Genomic DNA, 16,651 nt, shown 5'->3' on the forward strand with positions numbered 1-16,651 from the left:
GCTGGCCGAACCCGGGCCCTGCCTTCCCTTCCCGCTGCCGCCGACCTCCGAGTCGGGCCGGGAGGCGGCATCCCGCGGCCTTCCCGCGGCCCGCCGCCGCATCCCAGGCCGCCTCCGGCTGCCATTGGCCGGCGCGCGTCACGTGCGTCGGCGGCGGGGGCGAGGCGGCGTGCGCGGCCCGGGAGCGGCCCAGAGCGCCTGCGCCGGCCGCGGCCGAGGTGGGCGCCGGCGGTTGTGTGGCGCCGGGCGGAAGCTGCCGGGCGGCTGCGGCGGCGTCCTTGGCGGGCGCAGGCGGCGCGGTGAGTGCGGGCGGGCGGCAGGCCTGGCGCGTCTCCTCCAGAGGCGGAGGTCGGCGCTGTGCTGCCGCAGCCCGGATCCCGACGCGTCGGCCGTTTGTGGGAAGCGCGTGAGGAGAGTGGGGACCGGGCGGGGGCCGGGGGTCGTTCCGCCGTCCGCGCGGGGAGGCCGAGGCTGGGATGGCAGCCCGCGCCCGCCACGGCGGTCCCGGAGGCCCCTGGGCGCGACCCCGCCGCCGGCGACTTGGGACCGCGCCGCCTCCCGCCTGCTGGTGCGGGCGCCCCCAGGTGCGGGTGCCTCCCAGGTGCAGGTGTCCCGCCGGCGTCTGGGACGCCCCCTGGTGCGGGTGCTCCCTGGTCTGGTTCTCCCGGTCAGGTGCAGGTGCCTCCAGGTGCGGGTGCCCCAGGTGCCCGGGTCCCGGGCCATCTTCAGGGGCTGCACCCCGGGCTTCGGCGGGGACCAGCTGCTGACCGGGTCTGGCGCCCTGCCTGGTCCGCGCGGTCTGGGAAGGTGCCTTGTCCTCCCTTCTCTCCTCCTTTCCAGTGTAGCGCTTCCTCCTGTGCTCCTCTGACCCTCATAAAAAAATTCAGGCCCACGACAGTTACTTTCCCCCAGTGCAACCAGTGTGGCAGAATCACTTCCACACCCTGCCGAATCCCCTAGTGATGATGAAGTCTCCCCGGTGCTCCTCGGATAGATTGTTCAGGGTGCCAGCATTTAGGAAAATCTTCGGAGAGAAGGGGCTTGCACTTCAAAATTCCACTTGGAAGTCTGGAAATTATCCTGAGGACAAACCTTAAATCACAGTTCTCTTAAAGGCACATCTCATCCTTTTTCCGACTAAAACCGCCTCAACATCTGAAGATTTTCTTTAGCTTTAAAACAAGCAGCACGGTGGGTGTGAGAACGTGTACGTTGGAATGTTTCTTTGCTGGTGACTTTATCGTTCTTTCGCACCTAAAGATACATTTCGGCCTCACCTAAAGATACATTTGATTTTTTTTAGTTTACTCCTACATCTCCTGTTCTAAAATATGTAAGTTGAATAATCAAAACATTTCTTTGCAAAATATATTTTTTTAAGTTTTTATTTATTTTTGAGACAGAGAGAGAGCATGAGCAGGGGAGGGGCAGAAAGAGAGGGAGACACAGAATCCGAAGCGGGCTCCAGGCTCTGAGCTGTCAGCACAGAGCCCGACGCGGGGCTTGAACTCACAGACTGCGAGATCATGACCTGAGCTGAAGTCGGACGCCCAACCGACTGAGCCACCCAGGCGCCCCACTTTGCAAAATATTGACTGTGTCATTTAATGCACTTAATGTGTTGTTACTGAAAAAAATGGAGTATTTTTTGGTTCCCGTGGAGGCAACTTAGGGTAGAGAAAATAAAATGGGTTTTGCTTTAAGCAAGAAGTCATATTTTAACCCCAGTTCTAACACTTTCCTGACCTTGGGCCAGTGACTTCCTGGCTGAGTCTCACTTTGCTCATCTTTAAGATGGGGACAGTGCCTCCAGGGTTTTATTTGGGACAGCATATGGAAGGGCCTGGTAGAGTACTAAGCACAACCAGTTTTGTCCTGTTCTCTTTCACCTTCCCTGTTTTTAGAGATTAGTGCGTTCCCATACTGCTGTAATATTCCAGGTCATTTTCATTTCCAAAAAAGATGCAATTTATTTTTGAGGACCTACTGCATGCAAGGCATAAAAAGAAAAAATCGATAAAAATTGTAATCAGCCATGGGGCGACTGGGTGGCTCAGTCTGTTAAGCATCCAACTTCGGCTCAGGTCATGGTCTCATGGTTCGTGGGTTCGAGCCCTGCGTCGGGCTCTGTGCTGACAGCTTGGAGCCTGGAGCCTGCTTCGGATTCTGTGTCTCCCTCTCTCTCTCTGCCCCTCTCCAACTCGTGCTCCTTCTCTCTCAAAAATGAAATAAAGACATTTAAAAAAATAACAATGAGCCACCTTTTAAATATTTTTGAGAGATCTGCGGGCATGGGCTATTTATTTAGCTCCTAATCATGCTTTCCTTTCTATGACTAAAATCATCCATTTGTTAATTCAGTAAATATTTATGAACAATTATTGGTGCCAGGCTTTGTGTTAGGTGGAGGGGATATACCAATGAGGAAGGCAGACAGGGTCCCTGATCTTACAGAAATTATATGGGAAAAAAAATACAAGCAAATAAAAAAACAAAGGTAAGTACAGATTGTGATACATGAACAGTACAACTACAAAGTCTCTGAATGTTAGCATGATGGGGAAATGTGTTTCTCACTGAGTTTAATTTGTAACAAAATAGTGGTTGGGAAATTCTCTTAAACTCTTAAAGTCTCAATTAAAAGTACATTGTGTGTTAGAAAATAGGAAACTTCAAGAAAATAAACGAGCACAGTTGAAGATTTCACAGGTCTGAAATACTTTTCACAGTTGATCCAAGAGATGTAACTTAAATTTGTTCCATAAAAATGTCAGTGCTTTGACAGTTCTTTGGCTTAACTTACAAGAAGTTATAATCGTATTTTTTCTTGGAAATCATTCCCTTTAATGGCAATTAGTATGGGCACCTAGTTTTGTAGAAAATTGTGTCCCCATAAATCTTTCTGCATGATCTCGAAAATGTACTGATCCTCAAGCCCATGAGACTTTTAACACGAACAGTGAGTGTGGACTGACCATTAAACAGGTGTCTGAGAGAACAACTAACCCATGACCTTAGCCATCGTGTATAAGGTACATGTTTTTATTTTTCTAGTTGATCAAACAGCAATAGATCTGATGACAGCAAATTGAACAAATTGGATTTTTAAGGAAACTGACTTTTGCAAGTGACCAGTTACGATGATGAAAATCTGAAACTCCCTAACTACTTACACTTGCATGAAAAAAACTACCAGAAATATTAACAGGCATTCTGCTTATCATTTTCTCAGTTCGTTATTAGTCATGTTTCCTGGGCTGTCTAGTTAAGTATTTGGACATAACTTTTTTGCCATGGTTTAAAACCTAACAGTTGTCCTCTTGGTGGTAAACCTTATGATTTTAGTCCATGATCGTTTTTTTGTTTTGTTTTGTTTTTTATTTTAGAGAATGAACAGAGGGAGAAGGGCAGAGGGAGAGAGAGAGAACCTTAAGCAGGCTCCATGCTCAGCGCAGAGCCCGACATCCATGACCCTGGGATCATGAACAAGTTGAAATCAAGAGTTGGATGCTTAGCACCTAGTCCTTAACCTCTTGATTGGCAGGTCCCCCCCCCCCCCCCCCCCCCCCCCCAGGCCATCAGCTAGCCTCCTTGTAGTTGCTATGAAAGAGCACTTCTGCCCTTTGTTCTTTCTCTGTGGGCACGAACACCTGTCAGTCTCTGGATCAGACCTTTGCGTCTGAGTGCTGTCCTGCTTATGAGCATAGGAGCCGGCCACTGTAGGTGGAGACCAGCTAGGAGAAAGCCCGCTAATAGTTTCTTGAGGGAAATAAAAGTCTTTTTGGTCTGGGAGTCATTTCTTTTCACTATAGTTCAAGCAACACCATTTTTTTCTGCACGGTCGGTGTAGTAATTTGTGGCGTTCTACCCTTCAGAAGGAAAGATGTTTGGCCCTATATGTGAACTCAAGACTTTATTTCATCAAAAAAAATCCTTTTAAGTTAATTAATTTTGAGAGAATGAGAGTGAGCAAGCAGGGTAGGGGCAGAGAGAGAGAGAGAGAGAGAGAGAGAGAGAATCCCACGCAGGCTCTGCACGGTTAGTGCAGAGCCGGATGCAGGGCTCGAACTCACAAACCGTGAGATCATGACTTGAGCCGAAACAAAAAGTTGGACGCTTAACTGAGTGAGGCACCCAGGTGCCCCAATTCTAGTTCTTTTTAAGCAGGTGTTTTATTGCTAGAATAAGGACCAGAAGAATCCATTTATTGAATTGGTCTACAGGATAAATTTGGAAACCCAAACTGCCTGTCCAGGAACAAAATCAATTATCCGCTCCTTTCTTTCCCTAACCCTGGCCTCTCAGCCTTACTGCCCACTGGAGGGGTCTCTGTCGGAAGAGGTCTCTGAAGGAAGATTTATCCTATTGGTGACAGGTAGCACCTTCAGTTCTCTTCTTTTCAAACTTTGTCAGCCAATCCTTTAGAATGTTTATTTTTTACTTTATTTGCTAGAGGCAGAGCATGAAGAGTAGACTTGAGGGGATTAGGGTCAGTATGGAAAAGTAAAATCACATGCTGGAACTTTTCCTCAGAATTGTAGGGAAAGGGGAGATGGCTGACTGAAAATATGTTGAGTTGAGTAATAGATATTCAAGTTTAAAATTTTTGTGTCCCAAAGAAAATGGCCCAATTTAAAAATTCTGTCTAGCGTTTTGTATATTACCTCAAACTTGGTAGCAATTTTGTTGTGTCTATCACTGATGGGCAAATATATTTGACTATTAAATTGTGGCTGTTTTGAAATATACAGTAGTTTTGTCTTTATCCCCCAATGAGAAACTATGTATAAATTGACCCAGGCCACAGATTAAATTTATAGCAGATATTAGAAACAATGGCAGGAATATATTGTAACATGTAGCACGAAAGTAACTAAGGCTGTGTGTAATGTAATAGTAACCATTACAACTATCGGATCTTTTGAAAGTGGAATTGTATTCCTATAAAAGTAAAACATCACTGAGCATAAAAATTTAGAAAACACTGATAAGCCAAAACGAAAAACAGCCTTGCAACTCCAGCAGCGTTAGTATCGTATTAGCTGCGTTCGCCTTTGTTGATCTGCGGTGGATTTACTCGGGATGGTGGTAGACAAGGCCAGCTGTCCCGTGAGCGCTGGACGCTGCATCTCCTGCGAGCGCGCGTAGCGTGTGCTTTCTACTCTGGGTGTTCCGTGAATGGAGGCACTTATTCTAAGGTCAACACCTTTTGTCCACTCTTTTTTCCAGACTGTGACCTCTCCGGACGTCTTCGGACCTCTGGCTCCTCAGGAATCTTTAGGGAAGGGCCTGGTGAGCTAGCGTTTCAAGTCTGTGGTGGCCACCTGAGTAAGGACTGAAGAGTGGCCGAATATGTACTGCGAGTAATAACGGAAGCTGTGGGAGCGTGTCAGGGGAAGTCAGCCACCTGGTGTCTCTCAAGCGCTTTCTCTCCGCCTGTGTGGACGCACTGTGTGTACAGTTGTTGTGTTTGACTTTGTTTGGTGGGAAAGCCTTTGCATTTCCAGCCAGCTCTCTGCATGTCCGTATGGCCCGGAAGTGCTGTCCTGCGGTTCTGTCCCTGCAGGCCAGGCCGTCCCCTGCCACGGTCCCTCCCGACCCGCGGGCCTCCTGTGCTCACCGCCGTCAGTGCTGTCGTGTCTTGAACACATCTCGGCCTTCTCGCTTCATGTCATAGGCCCACCTGAACACGCTCACCGTCACTGTGCCCTGTGAACACTGGCGTCACGCCGTGCCCTCTCCTGCTGGCCCCCGTGGCTGAGCTCCTGGTCTCCGCCCCGAGCTGACTCGTGTCCACACGCCCTCCATAAGCCTGTTTTGCAAAGGTCCTAGCACGCATCCAGCTTAGCCTGTGTTTAATTTTGTGAGTATAAAGCTGTACAGAATCAACTGTTTTCTTTCAGCAAAAGCTCCTTGGGAGCAGAGGTGATAAGCAGGGACTTTGGGGAGGCTTTCTCCTCTCGGTGGTCAGTTGTGTGTGTTTCCTGGTACATGTGGGAAAGCATTCTCATCCGGATAATTTTCTTCTCTGCCCTCTGATGCAGCCATTCCATATTTCAAAACAGAGAAACAATGTTAATTATGTGTGGAATTTTAAAGTGTTCATGCCCTTAATGGTCTAAAGTTCTATAAAGTGATCGTGGAGTATTTCTGCTTTTCAGTTTGTGCTGTCCAAAGTCTTATTTTCTAATTGCCTATTACTTGCATCAGTGGTGGCCTCCTTGAGTCAAAGTACAGGACTCCCCCATTCATGTAGACAGAAAACTGAACAGTTTTTCTGCATGTTAAGTTTTAGACTTTTAAGTTCTGTACTTCTAAAACGCTAATTTCTCTAGTTGATGATAACAATATAGAATGGAAGTAATATCCTTTTGTCACATAAGTGGTGAAATTTACCGGTTTCAGTAGAGTGAGTCCTGTTGCATTGGGCATTTGGGGAAGAGCTCGTAACACATATTAATCACTTACTTGGTGCCAGATGTTGACTCCAACTCCGCCTGTGAGGGTGTCCTGAGCCGTCCCTCAGGCCACGCACCTCAGGAACTATTTGGTCTTTGTACTCCCCCATGTTCTCAGAGCTCTTGGCACCTCGTAGGGGCTCAGATATTTACTATATTGAATTGGACTGTTGTTCGTGTGACTCCCTAAGCATTCTGGCGTCTTCCCCTCTAAGGCATACTCTGGTTTGTCCCCCTGCCTTCCGACTTTGGGAAAAATATACCTGCACGGTGACACAATTTTGTATTATTGAGCATGTCAGAGGTTTCTGTTCCCAGGTAGATACAACTGAAAAGTGCAGTATTTATTTGTTGCTCAAATTGTTCCAACTTTACCATTGAGAGCTCTTTCCGGTGGTTTCTGTTTGTGTTTGGAGCACTTGCCTACTTTCCGGCACTACAGGATGCTTCAGATTCATCTAGTGTATTCCCTGTTCCAGCCCTAAAATCAGCCATTTCAACAAGGATCCCTGGATCCTGGTGTTAAAAGCCAGGATTTGCTCTGATGTGCTCATCGCTACTGAGGTGTCCTTGCTTTTAGGTCCCGTGAGTGAGCAGAGCTAGGAGATAAATATGTGGATATTTACTTACCTGTGTGTGCACACATCTCTGTAATATTTCCACTTTGAGTCATCGGTTTCTGTATTAAGCTAAATAGGAGTTCCGGCTGATGCCTCAGACTCTTAATTCAGAACCCCCCACCCGGTTCATTCTGGCCTTTTCCCCGGTGCTTACTTGTTATCTGTACCCTCCATCTTCGACAGCGAGAGACCCGGCTTCTGCCATTCACCATGTTTCTACTTAACTTCTCCATTCCAGGATACGTGTGCAGGAGTATCAAGATTGTTAACCAGCCCCTCCCTGAGAAGTCGCATTTCCAGCTACAGTGGAGTGTATGGTTCCTTTTGACTTTCAGTCTCCGGTCATTTCCAGAGTTACTCAGGTCCCTTTCTGCCATCCCCCCTCCTCCTCCCCGGTGAAGTTATTCACACATTTGTAATACAATTAAATTCTTTTGTCTGCATTCCCTGCTGGGGTTGCCCACTCTCCACCCTCCTAGTTGATTTTTTTTAGTTTGCATTTTAAAATACTGCATAAAGTTTATTCTTTGTGCTATAAAATAGTTCTGGGAGGGCTGACAAATGGATAACATACGTATCCATCACTGTAGTACTAGACACAATAGTTTCATGGCCCTAAAAATTTGTGCTTTACTCGGTCGCCCCTCTGCCCTTTTCAGACGTCTTGCAAAGACTGTTTTGTCTCTTTTCCAGAAAGTCATATAAATGGAATCTTACAGTGTAATCTTACATTGGATTCTTTTGCTTAGCGTGCTACATGTAAAATTTATCCACGTTGTTGCATAGAATAATGATCCTTTCCCTTTAATCACAGAACAGTGGTCTAGTAGGTTTTGTGACAGGTGGGTCATTTCCAGATATTGGCGATTACAAGTGAAGCCATCGTGAAGATTCACATATGTGTTTTTGAGTGGATGTGTTTTCAAATTAGTTGGGTAAATAGCTGAGAACAGTTTCCGGGTCTTACTCTAGGGCTGTGTTGAGCTGGCTGAGAGACCGCCACACTGCCTTCTGCATGGCTGTACCGTTGCCCTCTCTCCCACCAGTGGTGAAAGAGGCTTCCTCTTGCCCCCCATCTGTGCCAGCAGTTGACATTGCTAGGTTTTCTTGTGTTTCTGTGTTTTGCTGTTCTGACATAGAGTGGTATATCATTGTGGTGTTAAGTTGCACTTCCCTATACGAAGCATCTTCTCATACGCTTTATTTTCATCTGTCTTTGGTGAGGTGCCTGTTCACATCTTTTGCCCATTTTTTTTTCTTTCGGTAGAAACTAAAAAGTATAATATAAAGGTTTTATTTTTAACTTCAAAATAAAGCTCAAACAATACAGAAGTGTATAAAGGGAATAAATAGGACAAATGCTCCCTTTTTTGCTCCAAATGTAAATCTCTTAAAACTGGTATTAACAGATTGACACATATGGCGCCAGTTTTCCCTTATGTTTCTAATTCACAAATGCATTTTTCTATAATTTTGAAGTTTTTTTAACACACAAATGTAACTCAACCCAAACTATTACTCTGCAACTTGCTTTTATTTTTTAACTTACTGCCGTATTGCAGTCAAGTTCCAGCTCAGTGCATGTAAACATAACTTGGTGAGAATGTAACTGGCTTGTGTTCCGTGAGAAATGTATGCTAGAGTTTGCTCAACCATTTCTTACTCAGAAGTATTCAAATTCATACCAGTTTCTTTTCTACAAGAAAAATTCTGCAGCAACCACAATTTACACACCCTGATGGCCTTTTCATTTTTTTCTTAAATAAAAATGCAACATGTGGGGCGCCTGGGTGGCTCAGTCAGTTAAGCACCTGACTTCAGCCCAGGTCATGATCCTGCACTTCGTGGGTTGGAGCTTGGCGTCGGGCTCTGCGCTGACAGCTCGGGGCCTGGAGCCTGCTTCAGATTCTGGGTCTCCCTCTCTCTCTGCCCCTCCCCTGCTTACACTCTGTCTCTCTGTCTCCCCAAAATAAACATTTAAAAAAAATACAATATGTAAATATCTATAGTATCTCCAATTAACCAACATATGAGCAGGAAAGAGTAGTTATCAGTCATCCTGAGAACCTGTCCTCCCACCCCTGCCCTCTCTCCTCCCTTTCTCATTTTGCCAGTTTTTAGGAGTGCTTGGGTGGCTCAGTCGGTTGAGTGTCCCACTCTTGATTTCAGCTCAGGTCGTGATCCCAGTGTTGTGGGACTGAGCCCCACATCAGGCTCTGCGCTCACAGCATGAAGCCTGCTTAGGATTCTCTCTTTCCCTCTCTCAGCCCCTCTCCCCCGTGCTCGCACATGCTCTCTCTCATTTAAAAAAAAAGAAAAAGTTGTCCTCTTATTCAACCTTTAAAGTTGTTTGCATGTGTTTGATGCATGTCCTTCATCAGACATGGGATTTGCAGGTACTTTCTCCCAGTCTGTCTTTTCATCCTCTGTGGCTTTTACAGAATTCAGGGTTTTCATTTTAATTAATTTCAACTTAAAAGTTTTTCTTTCATAGATTTGCTTTTGCTGGTATACTTAAAAACTCATCACCAAAACCAAGGTCATGCAGATTCCCCCCTGCACTTTCTTCTAGAAATTTTATAATGTCTGCATTTTACATGTAGGTCAGTGATCCATTTTGAGTTAATATCTGTGTGAGGTTCAGTTTGTTGCATATGTACTCCAGTATCTGGCATCACTTGTTGAAAAAGCTGTTCTCTCTTTATTGAATGGTCTTTGCACCTTTGTCAAAAACTATTTCTGTGGGTTTGTTTCCAGGCTCTGTTATGTTCCATAACATGAGTTGGTTCTTTCACTGGTTTATAGTTAGTCTTGAAATCAGGTAGTGTGAATCCTCCAACTTTGCTCTTTTCCAGAATCAAATTGGCTATTCTAATACATTTACTTGTTCATATAAATATTAGAATAAACTTGAGTGTGTTTCCAAAAAGCTGGCTGGGATTTCAGTAGGAGTTGCATTAAACCATCAATCTGCTGACATCGTTACTACATTGGATCTTCCAAATACAAGAACATGAAATATCTCTCCCTTTATTTAGATTTCCCTTGATTTCTTTTGATCAGTGATTTCTGGTTTTCTGTACCCAGATCCTGTACATATTTTGTTACATCCATACCTCAGGACTTCATGTGGGGAGGTGCTGTTGTAAGTGTATTATTTTTTAAAATTCAAATTCCAAGTGTTCATTGCTGGTATATAGGAAAGCAGTTGTCTTTTTTATCTTGATTATGTCCCTTTCAGCTGTGCTAAATTCACTTATTATGTACAGGAGTTATTTGGTAGATTCTTTGGGGTTTCTGGATAGAGAGGTATGTTGTCTGTGAATAAAGATAGTTTTATTTCTTTTTATTTTTTTTTATTCTTTTTATTTTCTTCTTTCTTTTATTTTATTTTATTTATTTTATTCTTTTTATTTTATTTATTTTTCTTTTTATCCAATTTGTATACCTCTTCTTCTTGTGTGATTACACTAGCTAAAACTTTTAGTATGAAGGTGAATTAGAAGTGGTGAGAGGGACCATCCTCCTTCCTGATCTTGGGGAGAAACTTAACATCTCACTAGTGTGATGTTAGCTGCGATTTTTAAAAATAGTCTTATTAGATTAAGAGAGTTCCCTTCTAAGTTTTTTTGGGTTTTTATCATGAATGGATGTTGAACTTTGTTTCTCCTGCATATATTAATATAATCATATCTTTTTCATTCATTCCATTAATATGACGAATTACATTGATTTACAGGTGTTGAATCAGCCTTGCATTGTTGGAATGAACCCCATGTTACCATGTATTACCCTTTTTATATAGTCAGTTTGCTGGATTCATTTTGCTAATATTTATATCTAAATTCTTGAAAGATCTTGGTTTATAGTTTTCTTTTTTGTAATATATTTACTAGTTTTGGAATAAAAGGTAATGTTGGACTTACAAAATGAGTTGAAAGATGATCTCCCTTCTGATTTCTGGAAGAAACTGTAAAAGTGGTATTGTTTCTTCCTTAAATGTTTGGTAACATTCACCAGTAATACCATCTGAGCTTGGTGTTTTCATTTTGGGGGAAGATTTACCACTGATTTAATCTTTTTCAGGTGTAGGGCTATTCATATTATCTGTATTTCCTGGGGTGAGTTTTGGTTGGTTGCACCCTTCAAGAATTGGTCCATGTTATCTAGATTACCAGATTTAGGGGTGCCTGGGTGGCTCAGTCAGTTATGTGTCTGACTTCGGCTCGGGTCATGATCTCACAGTTTGTGAGTTTGAGCCCCACGTCGGGCTCTGTGCTGAGCTTAGAGCCTGGAGCCTGCTTTGAGTTCTGTGTCTCCCTCTCTCTCCCCCTTCCCCCTCTCAAAAATAAATAAACAGTAAAAAAATGAATTACCAAGTTTATGGGCATAGAATTGTTTGTACTATTCGCTTAACTAACTTTTTGATGTCTGTAAGATTAGTAGTGATGACTCCTATTTTACTCCTGATTGGTAATTTGCGTCTTCTTTTTTTTTTTCTTAGCTCTTGGTTTGGTTTATTGTTTCCTTCCTCCTACTTGCTTTAGGTTTTGTTTTTCTTTATCTCATGTTTGAAGTTGGAAGCTTATGTTATTGATTTTAGACCTGTCGTCCTTTCTGTTGATCTTAAAAGTAAAACTGCTAGTTATTTTACTCTGTACAGGAGTAGAAGAATTGCAATCTAGGACGTTCAGGTTACTACAAACCATAGGTAAACTCAGAGCAAAGCAGAAGAATGCACTTTTATGGATGGAAGGGGGATTTGCAAAGGCTGTTCTGCACAGAAGTCCAGTGGAGGTAAATGGGAGTTTCAGGGTGGTGCCCATCTCTCATTGGCTGGGCTGTGATAATCTCTCATTGGCTGGGTTATGACCTCTCTCTTTGGCTTGGCTGTGATCATCTCTCATTGGCTGGGCTGTGACCCTCTCTCATTGGCTGGATATTACAGTGTCTCATTGGCTGGGCTGTGACACCTCTCATTGGCTGGCTGTGTTCTCTGTCATTGGCTGGACTATTGCCAGGTCAGGAGAAAATCTTCCTTCATCTTGCAGGGGTGGTAAAGTGAACTTGGTCCTGACTGAATGCAAGGTAGGGCTCTTCCTGTTGCATCTGCAAAGGCTGCAAGGAGTGGGGGTGGGGGCATGAGAGTCCCCCCACCCTCACCCCGTCTGACCACCAACTCCACTCTATGTAAGGTTTCCTTTACTCATTTTCACATTCCCCCTTTTAATCAAGAGCTTTCCCCAAAAGCAGCACCTATCCCGAGTCAGGTTTTCTGTATTTAGTGGTTTAGTCCCTCAGTGGCACGGAGGACCTTTGCTGGTTGTCATGCCCTACATCAGAGGGAAAATGCATAGCAGTTGGAAACCACTTCAGGCCACATTTGAGTAACGAGGAAGGTTAGGAGGGAGAGACCCTCGGGTGGTTTCCAACTAAAGTTTCTGTCTTCTCAACGTTGTAAGTGTTGGAAATCACCTTGAAGCATGAGCTAGAATCACCTTATTGGGTACATCGTTTTTACAAAAGTTTGACAGGTAATAAAATGCAAAACCTAAAAGTAATTATACAAAACAAAAAAAGTAATATGACAATAACAAATTACAGTATAGTCTACAAAGTTTTCCCCTTGAGACTTCACGATGCCACGAGTGAGTGTGACAAGTCTGAGGACTGAGTGTGGCGTGTGCACAGTGCAAGTGTGGTAACATCACACGGCCGAACAGTGCACGCCTAACTAACAAAGCACCTGAATGGTGAAGTGGGTTTCCCGACCACCGCGATGTGTTAGAGGGGCCCCCAGGTAGGAGTAATCTTCTTTAACAGAATTTTAGCCACAGAAGAAGCATTGGCCTGTCTACAAGGGGAAGCTTCGGTCCGGTGGCAAAACATACAGACCACGACAAGAACATATTTCTTTCCCTGAGGTAGGGAAGCCATATGAGATCCATTTGCCAAACCTCTAATGGTCCGTTGGACGGTTCAGAGTCTGGGAGAAGTGCTGTTTTCCCTGGATTATACCTTGGATGTGGGATGAGCGAAGTAGGCACTTTCTGTGGCCCTGTTATCTTTTCCGCACCAGTATTGGTCCACGAATGCCATCACCGTGTCAGGAGGCCAGTGGTTGAAAGCACGTACAGTGGTGAGCAGTGGGGATTTTGAAACTTCTGTGGGCAGATTGTTATTTGGTCCAAACCAGAGTTCTCTATTACTATCAAACCAACAATGACTAGATTTCTAATACTGTTTTTCCTTTTCTGGGACCAATTTTTGGGGTCTCTGGTCAATTTTTCCAAATTATCATTTGAGAGAACATCCCTTTGGACCAGGGCAGAGGTCTGGCTGTTGGCCTCCAAGAGACCAGCATTTGGGGCAGAAATGTCAGTGAGGTGGTTTCCTTTGGCCTCCAGGGACTCACGTCTGGAATGCCCAGGAACCTTGGTAATGGCCAGAGCAGCCCTAAAAATATGGCACGTAATATATTTAGATACTGGCATTTAAAATTTTATCTCCATTGGAGGTAAACCTCGCTGTTGCCATACTATTTCAAAGTCCTGAGTTACTTACTGGAAGGGGTACCAGCTCTTGGTATAAATGCCTGTGGTTTTACCCTTGGCCAGGGTATCCAGCTCGAGTCCGGGCATGTAACTCAGCCTGTTTGGCTGAAGTAGGCAGAGGTAAAGGTGCCCCCTTAGTGACTTCAAAAGGGGTTCCAGTAGCACTCCCAGCACGATATTTACCATTTTCATCCTTTAAATAAGAACCATCAGTGAACCATTAAAAGTCTGTATTTCATCTGCAGAGAAATTCCTGTAACTTGTCACAGGGCGTCAAAAGGTGATGTGTCAACATCGAGCAGTCGTGGGGGTCTTGTCAATGAGGGAGGAGAGAGGAATAGTGGGGTGAAGGCTGTTGCAAAAAGGAAGAGTCACATGAGGAGCAGTTAGCAGGATGGTAAGTGAGGCGACTGGCTGAAGAGTATTGAGTGTGGGGAGAGTTCAGGAGGGCTTCCACTGCATGGGGCACAAGGATGGTTAGAGGGGACCCCGTGACTATTTCCGCAGTGGCCTCAACCAAGAGGGCAGTGGCAGGAATGGCTGGGAGGCAAGGGGGCGGGGTGGGGGGGGGGGGACATCCCTGAGCCACAGGTTCAAGTTGTTGGCTATAATGCCCTACGGGACAGCGATGGTGCCCGTGATTTTGGGGTGAGCGCTCCAAGGGCATTCCCTTCCCTCTCACATACCAAGAGGGAAAAGGGGAATCGAAAGGACGTCCAAAGGCAGGGGTCGTATTAGGCTTTTCCCTAAAGTCCCAAAAGCTGTGTCATCCTGATCTTTCCAAATAACAGGGTCAGGTTGGTTGATTTTCAGGAAAGCGTGTGGAGGTTGAGCTGTAAGAGAGTTTGGGGTCCAGTTTTGACGCAGTCAGCTAGGCCAAGAAAACCTCGTAATTGGTGCTGGTTTTAGGTTTAGGGATGTTCAGGGTGCCCTGAAGTCGGCCTGGGTCCAAATCTAGCCCTGGTTCTGAGGTCAGGGGCCCTAAGTATCGAACCTGAGTTTGAGCAAACTGCAGTTTTCCTTTGGTGACTTTATGTCCGTTTAAGGCCAAAGCTTTGAACGGATGAACGTTGCCTTCCTGTGAAGAGATCTGAGAAGAGGGGCAGAAGGGCGAATCCTCTACGTATTGGAACGAAGTAGAGCCTGCAGAACACTTTCTGTCGTCCGAATCGGCTTTTAAGTTTGTGAAAAGTAAGGACTCTGAGAAACCCTGGGGCATGACTGTCCAGGTGGATTTTAAGTCTTCCCCAGTGAAAGCAAAAATATATTGGCTGTCCTTATCTACTGGAATACTAAAAATACACTGTATGGATCAATCACAGTGAAAATTTTGTTTTCAGTGGGATTGGGTGTCGGTATGGATGGGGGTTAGTGATAACAGTGTGATGTATAGTGTGGAGATCCTGGACAAACTTTCATCCTCAGCCATCGAGTTTTCTCGCAGGTAAAATAGAGTATTACAGAAACTAGTGCAGAATCACTGAGGCCCTGAGCCTTGTAACCTTGTATTATGGACTTGATGCCTTGAAGGGCTTCTTTATTTGGAGAGTATTGGTTAATTCTGGGGAGAGAGTTTGAAGGATCTGTTCGAATCTTGATGGGAGGTGCACTGTGGGTTCTGCTAATACCAGCTGAAGGTTTTGCCCATGAGGAGAGTGGTAGCTGATCTAACAGGGACAAATGATCAGTGTCTTTGGACTTAGCTCCAGTTAGCTCGGAGAAGGAGCAAATAGGAGACGTTCAAGGGTCATTTGACTTACCGATTTGGCTGCTTCGATTGCTGCTGTCAAATTCTAGGATTATGTCCCCCTTTGGGGAGGAAGGAGTCGCAGCATGAAATTTTTCTAAGACACCTCAGCCCAATAAGTGAATGGGCAGAGGAAGTAAGGAGAAAAGTGCGTGTGTCTCTCGGAGGGCCCAGACGGGGGGAGTGGGTTCAGGGACGGAACCTGCTGAGGTTTATTGGAGACCCCGCTCCGCGAGCTGTTCCAGTGCTCCGAGGGGAGGGCTGCTTGGTGGTGGCGGGTGGAGATTCCCTCCCAGTCTGGAGAGTGGTTCCTCCAGGTCGATGAAGAGGGGGGATTGGGAAACGCCAGGAGTTCCGTGGACCCCCTCCCCCCGCCCCTCCCTGGGAATGAGGAGGGTATTGGAATAGGTTGGCTAGAGGGTCGAACGTGCCTGAATCACTCCACTTGGCAACGGTCTTTCCGCAGTGTCCCGGCCCTTTGCAGTAAGAGCAGAAACCATGAGGTTTTGGTTTTGTTTCGGGGCCTCCATTCGCTGGAGCTGAAAACTGAGAATTTTGTGGTCTTCCTTTTAGCAAGCAGGTATGCAATCCAGTAGTATTAAGTATATTCACATTGTTGTGCAAGATAAGTTGTATTTTCATTTTTATTAGTTTAAAATATTTAAAGATGTCTCTTGAGACTTCCTAACCCATGTGTAGTTTAGAAGTATTTGTTCAACTTCCCAATATTTCTAATTGTTGAGCCATCTTTCTATTACCGACTTCTGCTTTGGTTCTGATATGCCACGAAGCAGGACTTTGTGTCACTCCTATGCTTTCACGTTGTTAAGATGTGTTTTATGTGGCAGCAGTGGTCTGTCCGGTGCTGTTCTATGTGCGCTTCTGTTGGTGGGTGAATACGTACCAATTAGACCAAGCCGAGTGGGAGTGCTGTTCAAGTCACCTGTATTCTTACTGACCTTCCGCCTGCCTGATCTATCAATTTTTTGGAGAAGAGTGTGGAAGCCTCCAACTATACATGGTGGATTTATCTATTTCTGCTTTCAGTTCTGTCAGTTTTTTCTCATGTTTGTGAAGTTTATGTTTTTAGTTCTTGCATTTGGGTGTATGATAATTTTGAGTTAATTTTTATATGAGGTATGAGATGTCATCTGAAGTTCACGTTTTTTGCACATGGATTTTCAGTGGTTCCGGCACACTTTGTTGAAAAGAGCATACTTTTTCTTTTTTTTTTTTTCTTTTTTTTTTTTTTTTAATTTTTAACGTTTATTT

General features: G+C 44.9%; 1 protein-coding gene across 2 annotated transcripts in view; it reads left to right on the forward strand.

The window, feature by feature from the left end:
- The first annotated feature begins 245 nt into the window (after nt 1-245).
- Nucleotides 246-16,651, forward strand: part of PTPDC1 (protein tyrosine phosphatase domain containing 1) — a 64,084-nt gene continuing 47,678 nt past the window's right edge. Inside the window, exon 1 of one of the 2 annotated variants that reach the window (XM_042913027.1) lies at nt 246-299. The gene's annotated coding sequence lies outside the window, so the exon portion shown is untranslated. Of the gene's footprint in view, nt 300-5,479; nt 5,864-16,651 lie in introns of those variants that run through there. The other variant, XM_042913024.1, reaches the window with a different exon arrangement.

Source organism: Panthera leo, chromosome D4 (genome assembly GCF_018350215.1).
Source record: "Panthera leo isolate Ple1 chromosome D4, P.leo_Ple1_pat1.1, whole genome shotgun sequence".
Classification (NCBI taxonomy): domain Eukaryota; kingdom Metazoa; phylum Chordata; class Mammalia; order Carnivora; family Felidae; genus Panthera; species Panthera leo.